The following is a 12,712-nucleotide window of genomic DNA, read 5'->3' as shown; positions in this document are numbered from 1 at the left end:
GCCCATCATTCGGTTAGGTAGGGAAAGGGCGGGAGTGGCGAGGAAACAAAGAAATGCGCAAAAAAAATAAATAAATATATATATATACATATATATATATATATATATATATATATATATATATTTTTTTTTTAAATAGACTTATCGTGGCCAGAAAAGTGATCGTGCTTGGAAAAAGTTATCAGACGATTTATTGACTTATTGGATATCGTGACAGGCCTATCCCAGCCCATAGGCCACATCAGGCACCTTCAGCTCTACTTTCACAGTTTCCTTCCAAACTAGTTAAAAAGCAGAATGAAAGTTTTAGTTTTCTTCTCAATAAGACACCCTTTGAACTTGTGATACAACTTATGATCAAAAATTACATTGAAACAAAGATAATATCCTGTTGGATGATTATGAAATATCAAAACAAGCTTAATGTCATTTTACTTCAACATTAAAGCAAGTTAACTGAAATTTAACGATTTAACGCGAAATTAGCTTTTTAAGTTACCGTTTTTGTGCTCGGTCGCACTAAGACCCGTTCAAACTGACTGACAGCGCTGTCAAGTTTGGAACTATTGAGGCTTACATAAACCACGTGACAGTCCTACCGGTGACATCAAAGCGCGTCGCAACTGTATTGAGAATGAGGAGTTGTCACAGATTCTATAATACTACAGATTCGCAACTCACGGTGCATTTCCGGTTTCCAACGAGGCGATTTTGGTTGCAGTTCCACCCTTTTTTCACGTGGGGCGCTCAATTTTTGGAGACCAGAATGAATGGAGTCCTATGGAGCTATACGCCCTTGCGTGCCCTTATCTCAAGATATAATTTTTTCTCTAGTAATTCGAATGTTGTGTTTGAAAGAGGATGTTCAGAAAATACCCATGGCTGAGTTTTAGATTTTTAGAGCCACTCATTTGCTTAAAAAAAGGATTTTAAGTGTATATGACGTCATACATAGCTTACGACCGGAGATGCCGCTTTACGCAAAGTCAAATGAAAGTGACCGCAACTGCGGAAAAGGTTTGGAAGAGCAGAGGTAACATAAGCGGAAAAAGTCCATCTTAATTCTGTTGTCGCTTGGTATGGAGCCAGCCGTCAAGCGGTGCCTCTGGTCGTAATTCATTCTTTCGCCGGTCGACCAGCTGTCATTAGCACAATGCTAGCGCGTTGTGGACAACAAGAAGCCAACCTGTAAGAAATCAAAGGGATATATGTACTCGTTCAGTAGATTTTTGACTTGAAACCCATGTTGAGCTCTCAGAAACTACATTCAAATCTGAGCGCTCTTGAGGAGACTTAGGTGAAACTGACCATTTGTAGCATCTAGCTCTATTGGGCCCCATTCATTCTGGTCTCCACCGACGCCCCCAGTGGAATTCTGGTGGAACTGCAGCCAAAAAGCCGGTACAATGGGGCTTAATAGTAAGTGGCAATACCCAGGCTCCGCCCTCGCAGTGACGCAACACCTTTGGCTCTGCTAGGCAAACTGCTCATTCAGGTGGATTTCTGGCCTCAACCAGTAGCAACCCGAGGGAGGCGGGTTGACCAGGCCATTTCGAATCGTATTCGTTATGGTCTTGGTCAGACCAGAATCTCGAAGAGATTTCAAAGTCATGTTAATCAGGCTAAAGTGGCAAGGCTGTTAGTTATTATCAGGGTTGGGGAGTAACGGATTACATGTAACGGTGTTACGGTAAAAGGATACAAAATAAAAGTAACTGTAATCCGTTACAGTACAAGCAAAAAAGATGTACTCAGATTACAGTTACATTCAGTGAGAATGGGGGTTACTTAACAGGATTACAATTTGTGCGAGGTTGCAGTGACAGAAGTACAGAGCGGCAGGGTCGGACTGGGGAAAAAAAGAAAATCGGCCCTGGCAATTTTCCCCGGGACCAGCCCCCCCTCAGTATTAATTAGTATCTCCAATCTAATTAAATAAATAAAAAAACGAGCACAGACCGCTCATACAGTCAATGGCATGTACCCATAGAAAAAATACACACTCACACACACACATCACACAACCTGACTATCGACTGCTAACAACCATGATCAGTAAACCACACAAACCCAGACACATAATGGCTCGGCGGCCAGCAATCGGATAAACCAATGAAGCGAATCAATCCTGTGAAAGAATGAAAACAAGTGAATGAAACCTGCACTCAGCCATTATGAAGTTAACTCTGCCAGCCCCAGCTGTTGCCCCTGCTCAGCCAACTCCTTGACGTCGGGTATGGTTGGTAACGTTACTGCGGCTAGCATTAGCAACGAGGCTGCTAGGCTTGCTAAATCGGTAAGCATTAAGCATCAAGGCTACTGAAGAAAGCTAGTCTTTTTAGCTACGTTATATTATCATCTTTCTTCTCGGCTATAAGTTAACCTTTGTTTACGGCCACTGGCCCTAACCTGACGCGCTAGCTGTCAAATCACCTGGAAGTTTTCACCGGAAGTACTGGCGCACATACACAAGCAAGGGTGTGCAAAGAAAAATAAAATGTGATGTAAAAGTCTTACTTTGCTTATTTATTACTAAAGTAGAGCACTTCATTGTCATTGCACATGTATTAATGAAATCCAGTTTGGCATCTTATCAAGTGTAACGCGTGCAGATTGTATAGCATGCAGTATTTAGAGATAAAATGCAGTTATTTACAGCTAGTGTAAGGAAAGATGGTTAATAGATATGTGCAGAATAGATCAATTACCTAGGGAAATGCATGTATGTGCAGAGAATGTATAATGTAGTTATGGCAGTACAATGAAAAGAAAAATAGCATGGTATAAATAAATGTGATAAATACAGATGGAATCATACAGATAAGAGGCTACCATAAATAGGTAAAAGTAATCCAAAAGTAATTAGTTACATTACTTTTTTTAAGTAATCCAAAAAGTTACATTACAATTACATTTTAAACAAGGTAACTTGTAACTGTAACGGATTACATTTTTAAAGTAACTTACCCAACACTGGTTATTATGGCTGTGGAGTTGTCGTCATAGTACAGAGCCCCGCCCCTATCCGCCATGTTGGCAGGATGCTAGCGTGAAAACGCCATTCTCTCCGTGTGTTTTTAAATCAGTAAGTTTAAACAGTGCGGAATTGCAAGAACATGCCTGGAAATCACTGCTGTGTGAAGAACTGTTCCAGTACCTCACATAATACGTTTGGGAAACATAGGAACAACGAAATACATTTTTTTCGGTTTCCTAAATGGATGCAGCATCAGGGGGAGCAGGCGTCTGACCTGACGAGGAGACGCCGGGTTGCTTGGTTGGCTGCAATAAGAAGAAAGGACCTTACTTTCGATTGCTTTGCGCTTGTAATAAGCTTGTCCCTGTAAGGTCCCTTTTCTTTCGCCTTATCTTTCTGCATTGCTTTGATTTCTTTCTTTTTTTATTGTATTCGTCTCTGTCCTGCCGAAATGACAAATGCAGGAAGATATCTGGAATATATAGGCGCGCCTCCGTTAAGTTCTCATGGCGTTGCCCCTGGCAACCAATAGCGTCTCCTACCAACATCGCCGACCGGAGTCACGTGACTCCTCATTCTCAATAGAGCTTGAAAGTCCCGCCTCCTTGACGTCATTCAACTTCCTCCCCTCGGGACCACGGAAGTGTAATAATTTGCAATTCAAGTCAATGACGGAGCCAAGACGGAATAAAACTATTTTTTGCGCTTGATGGAATTGAGTCTTGCATTTCACATATGTTGTGTAGGACATTTTTTAATATTTTTTCATACCAGTAGTGTAACAGTTTAGCGGGCATAAGTGCTTCATTGTTAAGTTATTTTTCTGAGCATTTCTCGAACTACAGCATGTAGCGTTTGGCACGGAAAATAAACGTCATCACGTTTGGGCGCGCGGAGGAGTGGAAGAATGGCCCTGTCGTTGGCCAGTTTCACTCAGTTTTTCGAGGGCGAACGAAAACTTGTGAGCCGAGGAGAGAACCACTACCAGTCGGGGCATGTGGAGAGCTTCTGCTATGCTGGTGGTGATATGTCTGGCTTCGTCCATGCCAGCCAGCGAGACCGCCGGTATACAGTTAATGTGGGATCAGTGACGTAGCATATGTGACGCAATGTAGTCTTTTTACCCTAACTTTTTTTTACAACGTTTAACCAGGCACTCCTACGACAAATCGCCAATGTTTTTGCATGAACTCATCCATATTTAACCCCAGCACATCATGCGTGTACTGTAAAAAGGCATATAATGAACAGAAGACATCATCCTGCCCATGTCAATAGATCCAGGCATGAGGTCCCATGGGGACGACGGAAGTAGGAAGAAGAAGCAAAAAAAGGGGCGGGACTTTCAAGCTCTATAGCTCTGGTCCTACGTAGCGTCACGCTTTTCCATGATGGCAGTCCGCAGCAAAAAAGATAAAGAACCGACGCAAAGTTTTATATCCCCCGCCCTTCAGCAACCAATGCATTGGGTTTATGCCCGGTTATGTGTGCACACAATATAAATGGCCATTTACCGGTGTAGCGCTACAAATACCTCCTTGCGTTGGGCGCCCTGCGGTGCACCACACCCAGCTAACCGGCGTCCCGACAGCCGTTTCCAGCAGCTCCACTCGTCCTTACGCTCACCTCCGTCCCGTGCCAAACGTGCCGGAGTGTCCCACGAAGTTCCAACTTTTTTTTGTCAAAAACCTGCACCAGTTGGTGCAGGAGCTCAGTCTAGTACTAGAGCTAAGGCATTTGACGTCTCATGGCTGCCTGTCCTGGCTTGCTGCTCTCCTACCGTGTTTAAATGAATGTCCACGCCGTTCCTTTAAGTTACCACCGGTGGATTTATTCTTTTATAAATGTTAACTTACAAACAAACAAACAAACAGCGGCATGACCTGCACCTCACGCCACAGCGGTCAAAAAACATTGCTCTTCCTGGTCAAAAAAACACACCTGACAACAAGAGTGCACGAGACTCCTATATGCACCTGTCTGAATCTTGTATCTGTCCCACCTCCAGCACAGGGGGACTCTGCTCTGATTTGTGTCAGGAAGCAGCTCACTTGTGTCTCAGTCTGTCGCGTGTCGAGTCTTCTTCTTCTTCAGCTTTGAACCAAACTGTAAGTTCAAACTTTCCTGTTTGCTTCTGCTCTGTAATGTTAGAGAACATGTTCACTTCTTATTTCAGGACAGACTTTGATCACTTTGTGTTTGAAGACAAATCTACATGATTATCAGATTATTGATTAACTGGAATCAATCAACATGATGATCAGTTGATGTTTTTTTATTGTTTGTTTCCTTCACAAACAAACTGCTTCATGTTTTTATTTTCTGGAATCAAAGTTTAGCCTATACGGAGTTTATACGTAACACGTCCGCATAAAATTTTTTGATGGTTTTCTCGAGATAACGAGTTAATTTACCGACGGTTTTCAAGGCCACTTTTTCTCCCCGCCCCTGTTTATATGTGTTTATATGTGTTTATATGTGTTTATTTGTGTTTATTTGTGTTTATTTGTTTGTCTTGTAGAGATAGCTTTCATATCAGCCCGCGTCATTTAAGGAGACGACTGCAGCTCAATAGGTGTTTAAACCTCAGTGATCCTGCTGATATAGTCGACTTCATCAGTGACCAGCTGAGGGGACCAGGCCGTCTCCATGGTTACCGAATGATGCACGAGAGGTGCCGTTATCGTTTTAACGATAACGGCATGATTGGTGTGTGTTAAACCTGATTCCATTCTTCAAATGCTCGTCACACCAGCGGGATTTGCTTTGTGCATTTTCACAAACGCTCCACATTCCATGTTTGATTCATCGGCTACTTTATTCAGCTTTCAATGAAAAGTGGGTAAAGATGGGTAAAAACCTTTGCCAGAAATACATAAAACACATATAAACAGGGGCGGACTGGGGAGGAAAAGTACGGAAACCCTAAACGGCCATAGGTCGTTTGATACAAAGGGAGAGAAAATAGATCCAACTGATTGTGAGGTCTGACTTTTTCCTGGAGAACGATTTTGTGATGCAAATGTATTACTCTTTTGAACGCATATTGTTTTGAGAAGCAAAAAGCTTTATTTTTTAAACCCCGGCCATCTAGCCGGACTACCTTCATCAACACCAAAACGAGGCTGGAACTCTGCTCACAGGACGCAGCAGGGGGTAAGAAGATGTTCATAAATGATGTTGCTAATATGGGATGTCATACAGCTTCATGTCAAAAGAGGCGAACTATCCCTTTAAATAATAAAGTCCAGTTCAAGCCATTTGGAATTCAATTCATTGTAATCATAATTAGTTATAAAATAATCCAATTCATTTATATAGAGCCAATTCAAAAACTATTTTCTCGCTAAGGAAACCAACAGATTGACCCGAAACTTGTCTTCAGTCCAATCTCCCGTCCTGAGCGTGCCTGAGGCGACTGTGGAGAGGAACGACTCCCTTTGAACAGGAAGAAACCTCCGGCAGAACCAGAACCAGGAAGGGTGGCCATCCACCTCCACCAGCTGGGGTTTGAGAGGACAGAAAAGATCTTTTCATATTCATGAAAGCAGCCAGTTTACTAGAAGATGCTCTGAACTGCTTGTTTTCTTACTTTCATTCAGTATATTCAGACACTGTATTTCAGACCTTATCCAGACACTGTTACAGTTATATTTAGCTCATGATGATGATGGATCTTTGTAAAAGTGTCTAATCCAGTGGAACAAAGATGTTGTGATAACCCTTTCCTTCATCTACATTAGATTTCTGCAGGGAAACAGCTTTTTTAAGGAGATGTTCTCAGGGTCGAACCTGCTCAAACAGCAGGAGAAAACCCACTTATCATTCATCTCTGTAGGTTTAAACAACAAAAGATCCAGTGGAGCTGAACCCAGTGAAATATCAGACTGTAAAACAGAGGTATTTAATGAAGGCACTTTATGTTATAATCTGTCTGATTAAGTTAAAGTCTGAACAGTTCCGGTGGGGATGACCTCAGGTAACCTCCTGTAGGTGCAGCTCAGACTGGTTGTCTAACAGAACAGGTGCAGGTCTGCAGGGGCAGCCGGGTGGGGTTAAAACATGGAGAAGTTTGGGAAACACGTGCTTTAAATCCCCTGCAGTTCTGATCATGTGATCATTTCCAAAACTGATTTTCATTTTATTTAACTGATGAATGAAGCACAGAGTGGATGAGCTGCAGATTCCTCAGTCAGATCCTGTCTCACTGTTTGAGACGTGTTGGCATTGTTCATTATTCAGATTATTTTACTATAACTTCTGTAGTTTCTTCGTCTGTTTTCTGACTTGCTACAGACGTAAATTAGCTTGTAGCTGTGATCTGGTATGATGCATCACATAATAACATCTGTACACGATCCTTTTCAAATAAAAAGAGGAACAAAAGCCTCATTCTCACCGTCTTTGCCTGCTTAGTTTCAGCTCTGAGACATTTTCTCTCAGCTCTCAGCTCACCTGGAGATGGAGTACCTGCAGTCAGACTAACCCTGAGTAAACTTAATGGTGATGATTAGTTAACTTTACTATTTTGGAACAACCAGTTTTACGCTGAGTATCTTTTATTTGTAATTAAACTGTAGAAAAGGTGAACTTGAAGTGGTTTTATTGTACATTTTTGTGCTGAAGTGGAGCAACTTAAAGTACTCCTCAGTACATGTGTATGTAAACATTTACAGGATGAAGCAGTAAAATTAAATGTACTGACTTTGCTTTATATGGATGCTAAAAATTTAGACTACATGCCATTAATATGCTGTTATCTTATCAATAGTACGCTCAATCACACTTTTTGCACATTTCTATTAATAAAAATGAGTATTAAATGCAACTTATCACTTTACTTTGTTATTAGTTTATGTGCTAAAGTGTAAAAAATGTACTTAAAATTACGTTAAAATCCAATATGAATATGCAAAAACTTTAGGATATATTTAAAAGATAAGCCTTCGGTGCATTGTTACGATGAGAATTATGAAAATACAGTTTTAAATGTACAAAAATATATTCATCAACATTTTAAATAAATCATTTTAACTTAAAATCTATTTTCTTTTAATAAATTCCAAATAAGTTGTAATATTTAAAAGATTAAGAGTTTTAATGAAAAAAAAAGCTCAAAGTGTTACATGAGCATGATTCTCAAGTATCTGTAGATATTACACTTTTATTTATTAGTACTTATAAGCACTTTAAATACTTATTCGTATTTTTCACCGGTTTAAAAAGCAGGTTAATGCCCTGGATGATACTCAGTGCCCTTCCTGTTTTACACATGACACCCAAAGAATTGAGCACGCTCAATCACACTTTTTGCAAAGGCAAATTGTTTAATAAGTCTGTCTGATGTTATAGTTCTGCTGTTTCCTCTGATAACTGATCAATAACTTACAAACATCATTTGTTTCTGTGACATGAATCTCTCACTTTTAGCTGAATTTCCACCTACACACTGATATATTCATACATATTTTTTTGTGTTTGTGTCACGCTGTGTGTTTAATGTTTTAAGTTTTAACAAAACTGAAACCAGAGAAGGAAATTAAATAACAAGTTTTCATGTTGTAAAACACTTTATTTCTTATTTTAAGAAAAGATTTGACAGATGTTTACACTGTTAGCATTAGCAACGAGCTAACTTATTAATAATACAAATGGCATTCTTGGAAAGCAAAGGGACGATTAAACATACATCACTGCTGTAAACACAGTATTCAGACACACAGGAATACTGATATGAGTTTCACCTCCGACACACCTGTTCATCTGCGCAACACCAGAACTACGACTGAGGTGCACAGAACTCATTGTCTGTGGCCCACAGAAACAAAGAGAAAGTGTTATCAGTCACCTTGAGTCTCTCTCTCTAAAACGTAATAATCAAGTTAGAAATCTCGGGGTAATATTGGACTCAGACCTGAACTTTAACAGCCACATTAAATCTGTAACATCAGCAGCTTTTTACCATCTAAAAAACATTGCCAGAATCAAAGGAATAGTGTCTAAACCAGACTTAGAGAGACTGATCCATGCGTTTGTCTCCAGCAGGTTAGACTGCTGTAACGGCCTGCTCACTGGGCTCTAGACGGGCTATAAGACAGCTGCAGTACATCCAGAACGCTGCTGCTCGAGTCCTGACCAGAACCAGGAAATACGACCATATTAGTCCAGTGCTCAGGTCTCTGCACTGGCTTCCTGTCGCTCAGAGAATAGACTTTAAAACAGCTCTGCTCTTCATGGTCCAGCACCAAAGCACATCTCTGACATGTTAGAGCCATATGAACCAACTCGGGCTCTGAGAACCTCAGGGAGGGGTCTCCTGCTGGTGCCCAGAGTCAGGACTAAACAAGGTGAGAATGCGTTTCAGTTTGATGCTCCTAACATCTGGAACAGCCTTCCAGAAGATGTGAGACAGGCCTCAACTCTGACCATGTTTAAATCCAGGCTGAAAACAGTTCTATTTAGCTGTGCATATGACACCTGAAAGTATTTTATCTGCACGCTTAGCTTTTAATTTAATTAATTAATGGTTATTTTTTATGGTTTTTTTGGAATGATTTTATTGCCTTCTTGTGATTTTATGTAGCTGTAAAGCACTTTGAATTGCCTTGTGTACGAATTGTGCTCTACAAATAAAATTGCCTTGCCTTCTTTAAATAACAACTTTCTGACGTGAAAAAAAACACGAATAATGTGAAAAACAAATTATTCACTTTTTAATATCAATTTAAAACATACAAATGTTAAGTTGTAATATTATATATATATTTTTATTTTTATTCTTTTATGTTGTACTTTGCGAGTAAAGTTTTACTGGAGTCAAATTCCTTGTTTGTTTAGTCTAACCTGGCCAATAACGCTGATTCTGATTCTGATATGATGATACTCCTCTTTAATGTTATGTCTCTACATAACTCACTATGTCTCTCGACTACTAAAACCTGCAGTAAATAATAGTCAGTAAAATAGGCCTACACAGTTTGAAACTCAATACAGCAGTTTGGCCAACGAAAATAAATAAAAGTGCCACCTCTCTGTGCTGTCACACTTTACGGCCTGCAGTCAATCATTTGCACACACAAAAGGTTGAACAAAGTATTTTTTTGTTGTTCCCTCGTATTCAGAGCTGAGCCTATTGGATAAACACACCCTCGACGTAGAAGTTTTGAATGCTTCTACTTAGCATAGCTGTCAGAACATGGTGAAGGTGGAGAAAACAAACATTTACCATGGGCTCAAGGTGAATGTATCAGTGCAAAGTCCCGTCCTGCAGCCATAAAACCAGCCATAAAACCAGCTATAAAAGCAGCTATAAAACCAGCTATAAAACCAGCTATAAAACCAGCTATAAAACTAAAGCCTCAGTTAGCCCAACAGACAGTCTCACAGCTCCAGCAGAACTTAATGGATCTAAATCTTCTCTGATGGGTCATATCCACTATTTATTCAGCAAGCTGCGGACAAACCAAACTTCTGAGCTGCCTGAATAACAGCTTCATGTTCTAGAGGAAGAAGGAGAGGAGAGAAGGTAATGTGTTCAGATGTTTGACACAGAAAGTCTTTGTTGCTGCTGTTCTGACAATAATTATGTGTTTGGAAAAGTAAAGTTGTTACTTTTACTGTGTGATCTGAATAGAATCAGTTTTACTGGAACATGTTCAGGATAAGGAGAGAGAGGAGAACAGGGAGGAAAGTTTCGAACAGGTGTGTCTGCTTACCTACGGGGAGACGAAGAAGTCTTTCTCACATCTTGGGTTGACAGGAACATCAAACGTTTAATTTTATCCAAAGTTTTTAGTTTATTTTATGACAATTGTATCAGTCGGGTTGAGTTACTCTGCATTTACGTCTTCCATCATGTTGAAGTATAAAAGTGAAACGATGACTTTGTTGCACAATATTCAAAACAGGAGTTATTTGCATCAATGAGGTGGCACAGTTCCACAGACTGTCACTTCCCTTTGTACCCATGACTGCTGCTTTTTCAGCTCTTAAAAATGCAGCTGGGGCTAAAAGCTGCTTATACTACTTAAACATACTTCAAAGTGGTGTGCTATACTTTCAACTTCAAATACCAAGTAAATCGTTTTGGGGTTGGAAGAAAACTAAAACTAATGAACCTCATTTTCATTCTGCTTTTCAACTAGTTTGAAGGAAACTGTGAAAGTAGAGCTGAAGGTGCCTGATGTGGCCTATGGGCTGGGAGATATCTGATTAAAGGGAGAATTGTAAGTGAATGTGAATTCAATTCAAATTCAATTCAAAAATACTTTATTTATCCCAGAGGGAAATTAAATGTTGATGTAGCTCAATTAAATCAAGGAGTTATTATAGATGCTGATGGCTGTGGGCAGGAAAGATTTCCTGTAGCGGTCCGTTTTGCATCCAAACTGAAGAAGCCTTTGACTGAAGAGACTCTGTTTTCCGATAACAGTCTCATGGAGAGGATGTTCAGGGTTGTCCATAATTCTCTTGATTTTATGCAAATGCTTGTGTGTCTTCCTGCACAGACTGAAGGCTGCCTTACTGAAAGCTGTCCTGCTTTATTCCAGCTGTTTGGCTCCGCCCCCTCATGCTGCTACCTTTCCTGCTGAGCAGCAGTTGATCTCATTGAGCCTGCAGTCAGCTCCTGTCTTGTGGTGGATCAGAGGCAGAAGAGAGGGTATGTGTTTCTCTGCTTCTAGCTGTTGATGATTGTGTGTTTGTGTTTGTAAAATGAGGCGACTCTTCACCTCTGTCTCCTCTCACAGGGAGAAGATGATCTGCAGGATCCTGCTGCTCATCATCCTCACTTCATGTGTCTGTGGTCAGTTTCCATCTTCACTTGATCAAGTCCAAACACTTTGATCATCTTCTGTGTTTGCTTAGATAGTGCAGATCATTGCTGCCACATGTTACAGAGTGTCTGCTCCTCTCTGTCCCTCTCTGTCTCCTCAGCAGCAACATTTGTAGTGAATGTGCCACAGAGCTCCTATCAGGCAGAGGAGAAGCACAGCATCACTCTGGAGTGGACGTTCCCAACCAAACCTGACAGCTCCTGGAGTTTCCCATATATCTCCTGTGAACTGAGAACTGATGAGGGAGATATACATACAGTGTATGAACTCAGGTATGATGGTGTTAAGGTGTCAGAGTTTCAGGATGAAGAGTTTGCAGGACGAGTCCAGAGTGACAAAGACGCCCTCAGAGAAGGACGACTCAGACTTAATGTGTCCAGACTCAGGACTGAGGACTCTGGTCTGTATGTGTGTAAAGTGAAGAATGATTATGGCTCCGGAAGATGTCGACTCAGCGTCACTGGTGAGTTCACACAGTACAGGAATGTCCACATCTGGTCCTCAAGGGCCGAATATATCTCTTTAAAAGATTGTTGAGCTTTGCAAAAGCCTGCTAATGATGCATTGATCTGAATCCGAAGCAGGGAAACATCTCAAACAACAGCTTCTCTGACAGCAGCTGAAGAATTACTAAATAAATGTTTTCTATTTCCATGAATCACCTTCATTTTGTGTCCTTTACAGCAGCTGCTGATCACCCCCAACCTCAGAGACCGACTGAGAGTCCACAACCAGGCAGTCCACAACCAGACAGTCCACAACCAGACAGTCCACAACCAGACAGTCCACAACCAGACAGTCCACAACCAGACAGTCCAGGGATCGGCTTCCGTTCTGTTATGGTTCTGATAGCAGTAGCAGCAGTAATTCTGCATATCATGCTCATTTACTGTTGCCGTCA

At 40.8% G+C, this 12,712-nt stretch overlaps 1 long non-coding RNA gene across 1 annotated transcript; it reads left to right on the top strand.

The window, feature by feature from the left end:
* The first annotated feature begins 11,488 nt into the window (after nucleotides 1-11,488).
* LOC142369080 (uncharacterized) lies at nucleotides 11,489-12,240 on the top strand. Its single transcript, XR_012767508.1, has 3 exons — nucleotides 11,489-11,636; nucleotides 11,725-11,780; nucleotides 11,912-12,240. It is a non-coding gene; the product is annotated as an uncharacterized LOC142369080 (long non-coding RNA).
* Nucleotides 12,241-12,712: the final 472 nt, after the last annotated feature.

The sequence above is a fragment of the Odontesthes bonariensis genome, chromosome 19, assembly GCF_027942865.1.
Source record: "Odontesthes bonariensis isolate fOdoBon6 chromosome 19, fOdoBon6.hap1, whole genome shotgun sequence".
In the NCBI taxonomy this organism is placed as follows: Eukaryota; Metazoa; Chordata; class Actinopteri; order Atheriniformes; family Atherinopsidae; genus Odontesthes; species Odontesthes bonariensis.
Note: the sequence above shows the minus strand (reverse complement) of the source record. Positions and strands in the feature narration are given on the sequence as shown.